Genomic DNA, 16,973 nt, shown 5'->3' on the forward strand with positions numbered 1-16,973 from the left:
ATGGTAAAAGCCCGCCCTGGATGGAGAATTTCTCCATCATCCCATCTAGTGTTTGGGAGGCCCTGTTCTCTCACCATGCAAGGACTCGCCTATCCTAGGATTGGGGCATAGAACCTGTCCCCAAGCACTGTTTTTGCATTGACCCCAGGTGCTAATCTCAACTCCAACAAAGACAGAGGAGAGAAACTTGTAAGTTGATAGTTAACATCTTTTTTCAGAAGTGTGTGTAACATAATGGAAAACCAAGAATGCCTAGGAGGCAGGAAGGTATTCCTGCCCAGCCAGTTCATGTTCTGACATGTAGAGCAGCAGAGAAAGCTGTTCCAGGTCCTGCGTGTAAGCTTGCCTTGGAACAAACTTGGCTCACATCGAGTCTGGCTCTTCTACTCAGTGTAGTTTTTAAAAAGAGACCCCTTTGACCTGAAAGTCAAATGAAGGAAGAAGAAGGAGGAGGAAGGAAGAAAGAAAGAAAAAGAGGGCCAGGCACAGTAGCTCATGCCTGTAATCCCAGCACTTTGGGAGGCTGAGGCGGGCAGGTCACTTGAGGCCAGGAGTTCGAGACCAGCCTGGCCAACATGGTGAAACCTCATCTCTACTAAAAATACAAAAATTAGTGGGGCATGATGGTGCGCGCCTGTAGTCCCAGCTACTTGGGAGGCTGAGGCAGGAGAATTGCTTGAACCCGAGAGGTGGAGGTTGCAGTAAGCTGAGATCACGTTACTGTACTCCAGTATGGGTGACAGAGTGAGACTCTCTGTCTCAATAAAAAAAAAAAAGGCATGAATGAATGAAAGAAAAAGAGACCTCTTTGGGTCTAACCTGGGGTTTGGCTGCAGCTGTCCAGCTTCTAACTGGTGATCGAGACACCTTGTAAATTGTAAACATAAAAATGAGTTAGAGACTTGGTGGTTTCTCAAAGAGTTGAACGTAGAATTGCCATGTGACCCAGTAATGTTGTCCTGGGTATGCCCCCCAAAATACTAAAAAGAATTGAAACCAGTGTTCAAACAATAACTTGTATACCCACATTCATGGCAGCACCATTTATAGTAGCCAAAAGATTAGCTGGCCGCAGTGGTTCACGCCTGTAATCCAAACACTTAAGCCAGGAGTTCAAGAGCAGCCTGGGCGACATGGTGGAATCCTGTCTCTACAAAAAAAAAAAAAATATAAAAATTAGCTGAAAGTGGTGTGTGCCTGTGGTCCTAGCTACTCAGAAGGCTGCGGTGGGAAAATCGCTTGAGCCCAGAAGACGGAGGCTGCAGTAAGCCGAGATTGCACCACTGCACTTCAGCCTAGACCTGTCAGAGCCAGACCCTGTCTCAAAAAAAAAAAAAAGAAAAGAAAAAGCCTACTACAGATGTGGTGGCACACACCTGTAGTCCCAGCTACTCAGGAGGCTGAGGCAGGAAGATTGCTTGAATCCAGGAGCTCACGGCTACAGTGAGCTATGATTATGCCACTGAACTCTCCTGTCTCTAAAAAACAAGACACAAAGAGGGGAACAACAGACACTGGGACCTGCTTGAGGGTGGAAGGTAGGAGGAGGGAGAGGATTAAAAAAAATACCTGGCTGGGCACGGTGGTTCACACCTGTAATCCCAGCACTTTGGGAGGCCAAGGCGGGCGGATCACCTGAGGTCAGGAGTTCGAGACCAGCCTGGCCAATATGGCGAAACCCTGTGTCTACTAAAAATACCAAAAATTAGCTGGGCATGGTGGCGCATGCCTGTAATCCCAGCTACTCAGGAGGCTGAGACAGGAGAATTGCTTGAACCTGGTAGGCTGAGGTGGCAGCGAGCCCAGATCACACCTCTGTACTCCACCCTGGGCAACAAGAGTGAAACTCCGTCTCAAAAAACAAAACAAAACCTATCGCATACTATACTTATTACCTGAGTGACTAAATAATCTGTACACCAAACTTGAGATGAGCAGTTTACCTATGTAACAAACTTGCATGTGTACTCCTAAACCTAAAATAAGAGTTAAAAAAAAACCCCACAACAACAAAAAAGGAATAACCGAAAGATGTCCAAATGTCCATCGATGAATGAATGGATAAACAAAATGTCATATATCTGCATTGCAATTATTCGGCCGTAAAGGGAATGAGGTGCTGACACATGCTACCATATGAATGAACTTTGAAAATAGTAGGCTAAGTGAAACAAAAGGCCACATACTATAAGGTTCCACTTACGCGAAATGTCCAGAGTAGGCAAATCCGTAAAGCAGACAGCAGATGAGGTGAGGGAAGATGTGGGGAGACTGCTTAATGGTGCAGAGTTTTGTTTTGGGATGACGAAAATGTTTTTGGAAATAGATATGATGGTTGCAGAACATTGTGAATGTACTAAATGCCACTGAATTCTACACTGTAAAATTGTCACATGATGAATTTTATGTGAATTTTGCCACAATAAAACAAATGAATTGGGGAAAAAATAAATATATATTATATATTTATAATATGTATACTATAAATATTTTTATTTTATTTTATTTTTCCAAGACAGAGTCTTGCTCTGTCACCCAGAGCTGGGGTGCAGTGGCGTGATCTCAGCTCACTGCAACCTCTGCCTTCCAGGTTCAAGCAATTCTGCCTCGGCCTCCTGAGTAGCTGGGATTACAGGCGCTGCCACCATGCCCTGCTAATTTTTGTATTTTTAGTCTGCCTTTCAGGTTCAAGCAATTATCCTGCCTCAGCTTCCTGAGTAGCTGGCATTACAGGCGCTGCCACCATAGCCGGTTAATTTTTGTATTTTTAGTAGAGACGGGGTTTCACCATGTTGGCCAGGCTGGTCTCGAACTCCTGACCTCATTATCCGCCCACCTCAGCTTCCCAAAGTGCTGGGATTACAGGCGTGAGCCACCGTGCCCAGCCAGAAAAATATTTTCTGTAAAAAGTCATTGGCATTTAAGGTTGAAGTGCTCACAGTGTGCAACATTCAAAGAATGAAAGTGCCATTGTGTTTATTTCAAAATAATACAACTGAAATTCTTTGCAACAGAAGGAAATCTAGCAGTTGCTTCAAGTTACATTGTAATCATAATAATGATATTTTAATTTTCAGATACATTGTTTTGTAACTTTAAAAAAATCCAAACTTTTTAAGGGAGTATAAAGTCTGCTAGTTAGAATTGAATCTACTGGATGCTGTATTTCCAACGGACCCAGTTGTGAACTCATTGGAAGCATCTGTTTTGTTGCTAGCCCGTTAATCCATATGCAGATGGATTCAGATGCCCTGTGGAGCTGTGATAAAATAGTTGCAGCAGTTGATTAGTTGCAATGTTCGTTTCTTTCTGGAAACTCAGTTTAGTGTCAGTCTTGCAAGATAAATAATTAAACGTGTGACTGAAAAGGAAATACATTTCCAAATAGCTTTTCTCCTCTTGTCACCTTAGAAAGAAACAAGCTCTTTCCAACAATACTGCCAGTCTTGAAATCTATTTCTAACTCTTCTGGAAAGATAGGCTTCTTATAGTTACAGTTTATTTTCAATTAAAAAAAAAAAAGGTCTTACTTTGTGCCAAATAACTTTGGGCTGTTTACAAAAATCAGAATCATCCACAAAGGACAAAAAATGTGTCACCCTCAGACATATTCAGAAGAATGTGCCAAAGGCTGTAGGAACAGTTCCAAAAGAGGAGTTAAAAAATTTTTTTGATGGGAAATATAATTTAAATAAGTGTTTCCCCTGCCAAGGTGACTACTCACTACTCAGGATGGGACAACGCCCACTTAGATATGTTTATTTAAAAATCTGTCACATTACTTGATGGTTAAACCTTGTGTTAATCCAACCTTCTTATTACGAAACTCTCTTTTGTTTCACCATCAGTACAAAATAGGTGGATTCTAACCCTTCCTTACAGATAAAACAGGCGTGGACTTTTCTTACCTTCCATAGGGAAAGGAAGGGAATTCCCAAGCCCTCCCAAAATACAAATCCCTTGCATTTGTGTCATGTTTTAAATGCCTCAAAGCACTTTGACCTACTTTATCTCATTCTCTGCTCACAGTAGCCTGACTAGGAACACCCAACATTAACCTCACTCCCGTTGAGCAAATGACTCTCTGAAAGCCTCATTCACTGTGGCCAGTTGCAGAGCTGGAACTGGAAGCTGCTTAGTCCAGTGCTTTGTTTTCTTTTTTCTTTTTTTTTTGGTAAGAGATAAGATCTCACTCTGTTGCCCAGGCTGCAGTGCAGTGGCACTATCATAGCTCACTGTAGCCTCGATCCTCCCACCTCAGCCTCCTGAGTAGCAGGTGTGCCCTACCAGGCCTGGCAAATTTTTTAAGTTTTAGTATGTTGCGCTGGTTGATTTTGAACTCCTGGGCTCAAGTGATCCTCCTGCCTTGGCCTTCCACAGTGCTGGGATTATAGACATGAATGACTGCACCCTGCCCCAATGTTCTTGACTTTTTCTGTTGTTGTTTTTTAAGAGACAGGCTCTCACTTTGTTGTTCAGGCTGGTCTTGAACTCCTGGCCACAAGCGATCCCCCCACCTCGGCCTCCCAAAGTGCTGAGATTACAGGCATGAGCCACTATGCCTGGCCCCCCGTGCTCTTTTTGATGTACCAAAATTGCCGTAGTGCCCAGAATGCTCAACTGAATGAATTTCAAACCTGAGACAAGTAGCTAACTGTACTTAACCTCCAGGCACCATAGAGTTAGTACTTTCTTTATTATTTTTCCAGCCTCTTTCAGGCTGACTGCCATCTTGAAGTTCCCCAGTTCAGATGGATCCTGGTAAGATGTTCTGTACTTTTAACTCAGGCTCTGGTTTGTAAAATATTCCAGGTGGCTGATGGAGAAATAAGAAAAGAGCCAAACTTGTTTGTTTGTTTATTTGTACGATGCACAAGCCCCACACATTGTTCACTTACCATGAGGTAGATTTAAAAAGAAAACCGTGTGTGTGTGTGTGTGTGTGTGTGTGTGTGTGTGTGTAATGAAATTTGGTGTTGCCTTTACCAGAATAAGCCTCTCATGTGGAAAATTTTGTATGAAACTAGACATGTGGAATCGAATTGTTGGTGGTTTTGTTTGTTGTCGTTAATAATGGAAAACATGACTTTCATTATTGGTTCTATTTTTCTCAGCCTCCAAAAGAGACCTATGGGCTGCTGTTGACCAGCTGAGACAGCTCCCCCAAGGTCAGAAGCTGGTACTGTCTTTTTTTTTTTTTTTTTTTTTTGAGATGGAGTCTCGCTCTGTCACCCAGGCTGGAGTGCTGTGGCCGGATCTCAGCTCACTGCAAGCTCCGCCTCCCGGGTTCACGCCATTCTCCTGCCTCAGCCTCCCAGGTAGCTGGGACTACAGGCGCCGCCACCTCGCCCGGCTAGTTTTTTGTAGTTTTTAGGAGAGACGGGGTTTCACCGTGTTAGCCAGGATGGTCTCGATCTCCTGACCTCGCGATCCGCCCGTCTTGGCCTCCCAAAAGTGCTAGGATTACAGGCTTGAGCCACCACGCCCGGCTGCTGGTACTGTCTTAAAGGCACACTGGCACTCACAAAATCCTTCCACCTCGCTCACTGCGTCAGATAGGTTTAAGGGCAATCTCTTAATGTAACACTAATCACAAGGCTTTGCCCGTAAATCTGAGATTCGGAAAAACTCAAAACATCGTGCTTACCCCCCTCCTTTATTTTTACTTACAGCTTTCAAAGCAGAGGGATACGTTTTTAGTATTTTATTGCCTGTCAGTGCGCTGCCCCTTGCCAGAAACGGGTAACGATACTTTTAAATTATTTACGTATTTATTTTTATGAGACAGAGTCTCACTCTGTCACCCAGACTAGAGTGCAATGGCATGATCATAGCTTACTGCAGCCTCCAACTCCTAGGCTCAAGGGGCCCTCCTACCTCAGCCTCCCAAATTGCTGGGACCACAGGCCACCACATCCAACTAATTATTTTATTTTTTGTAGAGACAGGTTCTCACTTTGTTGTCCAGGCTGGTCTTGAGCTCCCGGCCTCAAGTGATTCTCCCACCTTGGCCTCAAAAAGTGCTACGACTACAGAGGAGAGCCACTGTGCCTGGCCTAAGGATGCTTGAACGTCAATTCTGTTTCTCCAGTGAAGTTCAAGTTGGCAGTCTCAATTCATTCCTCCACATGAAGATCTTCTGCTCGCAACCCGACAGTAGGCAGCAGTTTTCTTTCCCTTAGAACACTGGATTAGCAAGCTTGGACCTGCCGCTTCCAGCAACCACACTTCTGGCTAGCTTGCTCTGTCTACAGGTAGCATCACATGTCATGGCCTGTAGACCTGGCCTTTGCCTCAGTGCAGAATGCCAGGGCATGTCCGCTGGTTGAGTTTATCATTGAGCAGAAAGACTCAGAGGGTGCTGAGATATAGTCCATGCAGCCTTTGTCAGACCATAACATGTGGGCTCCCAGTGCAAACAATATCGTAAGTTTTCTTTAAGCTCCTGTGTCAGCTGCTACAGAAAGGAAAGGCCTGCTCACGATAGGAGTCAGGGAAAGGCAGCAACTGCTGAGTCAGAATGACAGACTTAAAGGGCTTAGCAGATGAGGCACTGTAGCTGAGGTCCCTCATTTACTTTATTTATTTAGAAACAGGGTCTTGCTGTGTCGCCAGGCTGGAATATAGTGGTGAGATCACTGCTCACTGCAGCCTTGACCTCCTGGGCTCAAACGATCCTCCTTCCTCAGCCTCCCAAGTAGCTGTGACCACAGGCACGTGCCACCATGCTCTGCTAATTTTTAAATTTTTTGTAGGGATGGAGTCTCACTATGTTGCCCAGGCTGGTCTTGAACTCTTGGGCTCGAGCAGTCTGCCCACCTCAGTCTCCCAAAGTGCTGAGATTACAGGCATGAACCACTGCACCTGGCCCTCATATACTTTAGTTATTAGCTTTCTCCTGGTTGTGGAAAGGTTATGTCAGGCCCAAGGAGGAGAAGAGGAGAAAATAAAAACAAAGGAAGGGCCGGGCGCGGTGGCTCAAGCCTGTAATCCCAGCACTTTGGGAGGCCGAGACGGGCGGATCACAAGCTCAGGAGATCGAGACCATCCTGGCGAACACAGTGAAACCCTGTCTCTACTAAAAATACAAAAAACTAGCCGGGCGACGTGGCGGGCACCTGTAGTCCCAGCTACTTGGGAGGCTGAGCCAGGAGAATGGCGGGAACCCAGGAGGCGGAGCTTGCAGTGAGCTGAGATCTGGCCACTGCACTCCAGCCTGGGCGACAGAGCAAGACTCCGCCTAAAAAAAAAAAACGAAGGTGCTGGGTGTGTGGCAAGCAATTGTGTATTTGTGATTGTTTCCCCTTTCTTTGCTAATAAGCAGAACTATAATAGGAAAAACTCCCTTAAGATAGTGAGATGCTGGGTGTGGTGGCTTATGCCTATAATTCCAGCATTTTGGGAGGACAAGGTGGGAGGATTGCTAGAACCCAGGAGTTTGAGACCAGCCTGGGCAACATGGCAAGATCCCATCTCTATATCAAATATGTATATATATGTGTGTGTGTGTATATATATGTATAAACACCCACACATATATGTACATATATATAGATACATATATACACACACATATATATACATATATATATATACTTTTAAGATAGCGAGGGAATTGACTTCTGCGGAAACCAGTATGGATCATATCAGATTTTTTTTTTGTTTGTTTTGAGATGGAGTCTCGCTCTGTCACCCAGACTGGAGTGCAATGGTGCGATCTCGGTTCGCTGCAACCTCCGCCTCCCGAGTTCAAGTGATTCTTCTGCCTCAGCTTCCTGAGTAGCTGAGATTATAGGCGCTAGCCACCATGCCTGGCTAATCTTTGTATTTTTAGTAGAGACGGGGTTTCACCATGTTGGTCAGGCTGGTCTCAAACTCCTGACCTCGTGATCCGCCCGCCTCGGCCTCCCAAAGTGCTGGGATTACAGGTTTGAGCCACCACACCCGGCCCATATCAGATTCTTTGCTATTCTTTTGGCTTTCCAGAGAAGAATGCAGTACAGTGGGGAGAACCCCAGGGAGAACTCAGTTAATAGAAGAGAGCTTTGCCTGTCTTATCTGTAAACTGGGAGTCAGACACACAGATTTATGGTAGGATTAGATTACAGAACCCCCAGACTCAGTGTTTGTCCATAAATGGGAGGTTTAGTTTTAGATTTTTTGGGGAAGGAAAAACAAAACTTCTTTAAAAGCCCTTTGAAGGTTTAGCAATGTTGTTACTGTCGGAATGCTCTTGCTGTATCTTTCCAAAGCCCTTCCTTCTGCGGTTTAAACATAGTTGCTCCTTTTCTCATGCTCAGGCTCACTCGCAGCCACAGGTGTGTCCCCAAACAGGATCTGTTTCTGGTGGAAAGGGCCTGATGCAGCAATAAGAAAAAAAAAAAAAAAAAAAACATGCCTATTTAGGGTTATATCCAGAATCTCAACTCTGAAGAGAGGAAGGGTTTATTAATTCCTATGAGCCTAAGGAATCACTTCTTCAGCCAGAAAGCAGAGGTTCGAGTAGGGATGCTGGCACTGTACAGTAAGAGCAAGAGCTTTTATCTGAAGGGGTGGGGGGGCTTGTGCAAAAGGGGGAAAAAAAAGGAGTGGATTTTGTAATCTTTTTTTTTTTGTTGTTGTTGTTGTTGAGACGGAGTCTCACTCTGTTGCCTAGCCTGGAGTGTAGTGGCATGATCTCGGCTCACTGCAACCTCTGCCTCCCGGGTTCAAGCAATTCTCCTGCCTCAGCCTCCTTAGTAGCTGGGATCACAGGTGTGTGCCACCATGCCTGGCTAATTTTTTTGTATTTTTAGTAGAGACAGGGTTTCACCATGTTAGCCAGGCTGGTGTCGAACTTCTAACCTCAAATGATCTGCCCGCCTCAGCCTCCTGAAGTGTTGGGATTACAGGCATGAGCCACTGCACCCAGTCTGGGCTTTGTATTCTAATCTGGAAACTGGACATCATAATTTCAGAGGGTTTCGTAGGGGTTATATAAAAGAGCAGGCTATCCATGTTACCACATTTTCTTCTATCAAAGTGCTCATTGTCCAGTTGATGGACTGCTATCTATGCCATCAAGGTCATGGGCAATGGGAGGTGCCTCGGGCATGAATGTGGATGAGTCAGCCTGCACACCCATGCTCTGTGCACTCCTTCACCCCCTCAGCTGCCACTGGACAGCCTAGGATGGGCACATCAGTGTTGCAGTCCTCCCTCAGCACAGCCCTACACCCAGACCTTGGCCTGCTTGAATGAAGAGCCTTGGAGTTCCCCGTACCTAGGGTTTGGTCTGAGGGGAAGTACAGGCTCTGATAAGTCCCTTGGCCTTGCTTCATGCGTAGGGGTAGCACCAGGTGAGGGCCAGAGCAGGATCCTGTAAAGCACTGGCGGGCAGGGGCCTCTGTTGCCTGGAGCTAAGAGTGGTACTGGCTGGGAAGACATAATGCAATAGCATCTAAATTGTCCCTGTTTGACAGGGGCTGAACTAGACCTCCAAGGTCCCAGACTCTGGAAGTGGATCCCAATGGGGACACTGAATGTTCTGCTGAAACACTGCCTTGAATTTATGCAGTAGCCAGAGTTTGGCAGGGGACTGTCTGTGCCCTTCCCATGGGAGCCTGCTGAGGCTCCTGTGGTCACTCCCGTTCCCAAGGCTACCCGGGGCAAGAACCCAAAGGGCACTTTATAGAACAGCAGATATAAAATGCATTTTGGACCGTCCCTCAGTTATTCTGTCACCCTGGATTTCTGCTAAGGGAAGAGAATTATCCTCAAGGAGTTAAACACACTTCAAGAGGAGGTGAGAGTTCTGCCCTGAGGCAGGGTGTGAAGCCCCTAAGCCCCTTCCTCCATGATTAATGAGCTAAGCATAGGCATTCAGAAGAGTAGAAGGTGCAAGGTGCTCAGATTTGTAAAGATTAATACCTACAGGCTGGGCGTGGGCACGGTGGTTCATGCCTGTAATCCCAGCACTTTGGGAGGCTGAGGAGGGTGGATCATCCAAGGTCAGAAGTTCAAGACCAGCCTGGTCAACATGGTGAAACCCCATCTCTGCTAAAAATACAAAAATTAGCCAGGCGTGGTGGTGCGTGCTTGTAGTCCCAGCTACTCGGGAGGCTGAGGCAGGAGAATCTCTTGAACCTGGGAGGGGAGGTTGCAGAGAGCAGCCTGGGGAACAGAGCAAAGCTCCATCTCAAAAAAAAAAAAAAAAAAGAGGCCGGGCGCGGTGGCTCAAGCCTGTAATCCCAGCACTTTGGGAGGCCGAGACGGGTGGATCACGAGGTCAGGAGATCGAGACCATCCTGGCTAACACGGTGAAACCCTGTCTCTACTAAAAATACAAAAACTAGCCGGGCGAGGTGGCGGGCGCCTGTAGTCCCAGCTACTCGGGAGGCTGAGGCAGGAGGATGGCGTAAACCCGGGAGGCGGAGCTTGCAGTGAGCTGAGATCTGGCCACTGTACTCCAGTCTGGGCGACAGAGCGAGACTCCGCCTCAAAAACAAAAAAAAAAAAGAAAAGAAAAAATAAATACCTACTGTCTTAGATGGTTTTCTAAGGATCACAGATCCACAGAGACTGGGGGCTAATTTGTTACAACGATTAAGGAATTGAGAAAAGGAATGCTATTTAATTCTTCTTGGGACAAACAGTCTTCACCCAATAGACTCACCAAGGAGAGCAACATGAGTTCTGATGGAAAAGCTAAACAAACTACATACTTAACAATTTTATGTCTTGTTTCCTGAAAGATTTGACCCTCAATGGTCCTTTTCTTAATTACTTAATCCTTGACATAAAAGAGGGAACAAATAATGATGGTGATCACTTTATCAATAGGCAGAAACTATGAAGTATTTCTACAACGCCTTTCCCTCCATCCCTCAACCTAGTCTTCTCTTAAAATAACAACATTTTCCCTCTCCTCTCCTCTCCTCTCCTCTCCTTTCCTCTCCTTTCCTTTCTCCTTCCCGCCCTCCCTTCCTCTCTCTCTTCTCTCTCTCCCTTCCTTCCTTCCTTCCTTCCTTCCTTCCTTCCTTCCTTCCTTCCTTCCTTCCTTCCTTCCTTCCTTCCTTCCTTCCTTCCGCAGTGGCATGATCTTGGCTCACTGCAACCTCCACCTCCCGGGTTCAAGTGGTTCTTATGCCTTAGCCTCAGGGATTACAGGCACCCACCATCACGCCTGGCTAATTTTTATATTTTTAGTAGAGATGGGGTTTCACCATGTTGGCCAGGCTGGTCAGAATGACAGCATTTTCTTAGGAAGTTGTTTTTTTGTTTTTTGGTTTTTTTTTGGACAAATTACTGTCTTGGTTAATTTTATGTCCATTTAGTGCCAGCCATTTTTCGAGTTTCACCAGCAGTGGTAGAAAACACACAAAGCTCTCCTTGTTTTTGGTTTCCAGTCCATCTTGCCCCCGTTCCCATCCTTTCCTTCCTCCCCCTCCCTCCCAGCCCTTCCTTCCCTAGTCTCCTTTCCCAGGCTGCTCAAGGTACCTTGCCTCTGAGGTTCTATGGCATCCTCGCTTCTTTCCATCACAGCTCTTGTCACCCTAGATTGTAATTGTCCCCTTCCTTGCCTACCACACCGGAATAGGGGTTCAAGTAAGGGACACAGCTAACTTATTCTATATCTTCAGCACCTAGCATGACATATAATAAAGGCCCAATAGTGTTTTTTAAAAATTTTTTACTTTTTTAGAGACTGCATTTCGTTCTGTCACCCAGGCTGGAGTGCAGCAGCACAATCACAGTTCACTGCAGCCTTGAACTCCTGGGCTCAAGTGATCCTCCTGCCTCAGCCTCTCAAGTAGCTGGAATTACAGTTGTACACTACCATACCCTGCTAAGTTTTAAATTTTTTGTAGCGATGAGGTCTTGCTGTGCTGCCTAAGCTTGAGTGCAGTGGTATGATCACAGTCAGCTAGTTAAGTTTTTTTTTTTTTAGACGGAGTCTCGCTCTGTTGCCCAGGCTGGAGTGCAGTGGCATGATCTGCAAGCTCCGCCTCCTGGGTTCACACCATTCTTCTGCCTCGGCCTCTGTGGGGAAAAAAGAGGTCAACTTGTTACTGTGTTTATATAGAAAGAAGTAAATTCCTCTCTTTTCCCCACAGGCCTCCCTAGTAGCTGGGGCTACAGGCACCTGCCACCACGCCTGGCTAATTTTTTTTGTATGTTTAGTAGAGGCTGGGTTTCACTGTCTCGTCCTAGCCAGGATGGTCTCGATTTCCTGACCTCGTGATCCACTCGCCTCAGCCTTCCAAAGTGCTGGAATTACAGGCATGAGCCACCGCACCTGGCTAAAACATTTTTTTTTTTAGAGATGGGGTCTTGCTGTGTTACCCAGGCTCATCTTGAACTCCTGGCCTCAAACGACTTACCTACCTCAGCCTTCCAAAGCACTGGAATTACAGACGTGAGCCACTACACCTGGCCAAGATGCAATAATTGAACATAATTTAAATGAGTGTGCACCATCTCCAGGCAGCCACCCTTCTTCCTGCATTTCTAAGGGTTAGGAGCTGGATTTGCTGTCCACCAGAACTATAGGGAACTATGCAATGACTAGAAAAGAGACTTTTGGCTCATCTCTACTGGTTAGAACCAGAGTCCTGGGTCTTACTGCACACTATGCTACCTAAAAATGGGTAAATAGGCAGGGTGCAGTGGCTCACTCCTATAATCCTAGCACTTTGGAGGCCAAGGAGGGCAGATCACGAGATCAAGAGATCGAGACCATCCTGGCCAACATGGTGAAACCCTGTCTCTACTAAAAATACAAAAATTAGCCGGGCGTGGTGGCGCATGCCTGTAGTCCCAGCTACTTGGGAGGCTGAGGCAGGAGAATTGCTTGAACCCAGGAGGTGGAGGTTGCAGTGAGCTGAGATCCTCTGAGATCTCACTGCACTCCAGCCTGGTGACAGAGCGAGACTCCATCTCAAAAAAAAAAAAAGGGTCAGGGGGTAAATAATACCACATTGTGGGCTATGAAGTGGATCTAATTAAGGATGTATGTGTGTTGGGGTGGGGGTGGAAGATTGGGGCGCAACAGCATACAGCAGACATCAGTCTAGTAGCCTCTCACAGACGGGCGAGTGGGACAGTCACGTTTCCGTGTGTGGGCCAGGGTAAACCAGAACTTCAGCCATCAATATCAACAGCAGATACCTCATGGATGCCCTCCTGTCAGATGTGAGCTGGGGTCAGAAAGAAGTCAGCAGGCATTTTCAAATCCCAGCTCTGGCACCTCATGCATCTATCGGTTCCCAGTCATGACCCACCTAAGTTCTCTGAGCATCATTTACCTTGTCTGAAAAATGGAGCTAATATGCCCACACCTCAGGGTTGCTGAAAGGGTTAAGTATGATAACATATGTAAAGCACCTGGCAAAGTGCCTGTCCCATAACAGGAGTCCAGAAATAGTAGCCTTTGCTGCTAGGTAATGGAGATAAAAAATGGTAACAATGAGGTCATAATATACATATGAAGATTTAAAAAACCAACACAAAGCTGCATATGCTGAGTTTTAAAGAAGGTGTGCTGATCATTGCTTCAGGGATGCAGAGACCAGAGCACGGTTACTATAAATACAATGCGAGTCGCTGTGTGGGCACCGTGGCTGGGATCACCACCATCGAGGCGGTGAAGTGCAAGATTCAGGTTCTGCAGCAGCAGGCAGATGATGCAGAGGAGCGAGCTGAGCGCCTCCAGCGAGAAGTTGAGGGAGAAAGACGTGCCCGGGGAACAGGGAGAGGCTGAGGTGGCCTTCTTGAACCGTAGGATCCAGCTGGTTGAAGAGCAGCTGGACCATGCTCAGGAGCGCCTGGCCACTGCCTTGCAAAAGCTGGAAGAATTGGAAAAAGCTGCTGATGAGAGTGAGAGAAGTATGAAGGTTATTGAAAACCGGGCCTTAAAAGATGAAGAAAAGATGGAACTCCAGGAAATCCAACTCAAAGAAGCTAAGCACATTGCAGAAGAGGTAGATAGGAAGTATGAAGAGGTGGCCCATAAGTTACTAATCATTGAAGGAGACGTGGAACGCACAGAGGAACGAACTGAGCTGGCAGAGTCCCGTTGCCGAGAGATGGATGAGCAAATTAGACTGATGGACCAGAACCTGAAGTGTCTGAGTGCTGCTGAAGAAAAATACTCTCAAAAAGAAGACAAATATGAGGAAGAGATCAAGATTCTTAGTGATAAACTCAAGGAGGCAGAGACCTGTGCTGAGTTTGCAGAGAGATCGGTAGCCAAGCTGGAAAAGACAATTGATGACTTGGAAGATAAACTGAAATGCACCAGAGAGGAACACCTCTGTACACAAAGGATGCTGGACCAGACTCTGACCTGAATGAGATGTAGAACACCCCAGTCCCACCCTGCTGCTGCTCCTCCCTCTGACCCAGACTCCGCCTGAGGCCAGCCTGCCCGAAGCTGCCCTTTAACTAAGGGCTGATCTTTAACTGAAAGGCTGCTTTCTCCTTTTGCCTCCCCCTCCTTCCCTGTGTCTTTTTCGCCAAACAGTCTCTGCCTCTTCCCAGAGATTCCAGCAGGGCTTAGAGGCTGAGCACCTTTGGAAACAACATTTAAGGGAATGTGAGCACAATGCATAATGTCTTTAAAAAGCAGGTGGTGATGTACACATTTTGTCATTACCTTTTTTGTTGTTTTGTAGCAACATTTGTAAAACATTCCAAATAATTCCACAGCCCTGAAGCAGCAATCGAATCCCTGTCTCACTTTTGGAAGGTGACTTTTCACCTTAGTGCATATTCCCCTCTCCATAGAGGAGAGGAAAAGGTATAGGCCTGCCTTACTGAGAGCCAAACAGCCCAGGGAGACTCCACTGTGGGAAACCTCATTGCTCTGTACAAAGTACTAGCCAAACCGGAAAGGTGATTCCAGGAGGAGTTAGTCAAACAACAACAAGAACAAAAAATGTGCTGTTCAAGTTTTCAGCTTTAAGATATCGTTGGATAATGTTATTTCTATTTTTTATTTTTTTACATTAGACGTGACCAAATTAAGATGGTAAGACCTCTGAGACCAAAATTTTGTCTCATTCTTACCCCCTCCCAACTGCTTAGAGAATGGATCTTGTCTCCCTTATGTTGAGGTGACCCCTTAATTGCTTTCCTGCCTCGTTGAAAGAAAGAGATTGTGTTTTTGCCACTGATTTAACCATGTGAAACTCATTACCCTTTTCTGGGTTTGAAGCTGCTGTCTGTAGAAGTACCATCTCATTGTGCTTTGTATCAGTCAGTGCTGGAAAAATCTTGAATAGCTTATGTACAAAACTTTTAAAATTTCATATTATTTTGAAACTTTGCTTCTTTGGGTTTGTGGCAGCCTGGCCACCCCATCTGGCTGTGACAGCCTCTGCAGTCCGTGGGCTGGCAGTTTGTTGATCTTTTAAAATTTCTTTCCCTACCGAGTCCCCATTTTCTGGTAAGGTTTCTAGGAGGTCTGTTAGGTGTACATCCTGCGGCTTATTGGCTTAAAATGTACTCTCCTTTGATGTGGTCTCTTTGGGGTCTATTGAGAGAAAGAGAAATCAATAGTGCGACTGTTTTGATACTGAATATTGACAAGTGACTTTTTGAAATAAAGAACCAGTCCCTCCAAAATATATATATATATATACACACACACACACACACACACACAATGCAAGCCCACCTAGATAATTTTAAATGTTCTGGTAGCCACATTAAAAAGGTTAAAAGTCCAGGTGAGGTTTCTTGAAACTTAAAATTGTACAAATAAAGAAAAGAAAGTGAAATTGATTTTGATAATATTTTATCAAGTCCAATATCTCTAAGGTATTATTTCAACATGTAATCAATATAAAGATCATTTAAGAGATACGAGACTAAGTCTTCAAAATCCAGTGCGTCTGGCCAGGCGAGGTGGCTCGTGCCTATAATTCCAGCACTTTGGGAGGCTGAGGCAGGCCGATCACCTGAGATCAGGAGTTCGAGAGCAGCCTGGCCAACATGGTGAAACCCCATCCCTACTGAAAAATACAAAAATTGGTTGGTGCGTTCCTGTGGTCCCACCTACTCCGGAGGCTGACCCAGAAGAATCGTTTGAACCTGGGAAGCGGAGCTTGCAGCGAGCCAAGGCCGCATCACTGCACTCCAGCCTAGGTGATGGAGTGAGACGTCATTTCAGAAAATTTAAAAAACATCAACAACAACCACCAAAAAAAAAAACCAGTGTGTCTGGAGGAAGAATTGTTTCTGAAAAAATGAAAGGGAAAGAAAGAAAAGAAAAGAAGCAAAGAGAAGAAAATCCAGTGTGTGTGTTTTACATTTGCAGCAATCTGAGTTCAGATGTGAAATTTTCATCAGAGATACTTCATCTGTATTTGGATTTCATAAAATGTGCAGTAGAAAAAGTAGATTCACAAAACCAAGCTGCTCCAAATGTGGTCACACAATTTCTAGTCAGAGTTAAGGATCAATCTTAAAGTTAATTAAAATTAAATTAAATAAATTCCAATTCGTGACACTAGCCACATTTCAAGTGTTCAGTAGTTACCTGGAACTAGCAGTTATTTCCTGGGCTAGTCCATGGCAAGTGGGCAGGAGCCTTGAATGATTGGATATGAGGAAAGGAGTAGGGAAAGGCAGGTGGAATAGCCAGAGAGCTGGCATGCAGCTGGCGTGAGCCTGGGACAATGTGGAAGCCAGTTTGATTATCGGACCAACAAGCTGAGGCTGATGAGTCAGGGTAGAGTCAAATCAGGAAGGGTTTGGACCTCAGGTTATGAGGTTAGCATTTTATTCTGTCGTTAAACAGTAACCACTGGAATATTTCTTTTTTCTCTCTCTGTCTTTTTTTCTTTTTCTTTTTCTTTTTAGATAGAGAGCTGTCACCCAGGTTGGCGGGCAGTGGTGCCATCTTGGCTCACTGCAACCTCTGCCTCCTGGGTTCAAGCGATTCTCCTGCCTCAGCTTCACGAGTAGCTGGGATACAGGCATGCGCCACC

General features: G+C 45.6%; 1 pseudogene across 1 annotated transcript; it reads left to right on the forward strand.

Annotated features, from left to right (window-relative positions):
• The first annotated feature begins 12,910 nt into the window (after positions 1-12,910).
• LOC115894956 lies at positions 12,911-15,606 on the forward strand (annotated as a pseudogene). Its single transcript, XR_004055170.1, has one exon. The product of XR_004055170.1 is annotated as a tropomyosin alpha-3 chain pseudogene (transcript).
• The last annotated feature ends 1,367 nt before the right edge of the window (positions 15,607-16,973 follow it).

Source organism: Rhinopithecus roxellana, chromosome 19 (genome assembly GCF_007565055.1).
Source record: "Rhinopithecus roxellana isolate Shanxi Qingling chromosome 19, ASM756505v1, whole genome shotgun sequence".
Lineage (NCBI taxonomy): Eukaryota > Metazoa > Chordata > Mammalia > Primates > Cercopithecidae > Rhinopithecus > Rhinopithecus roxellana.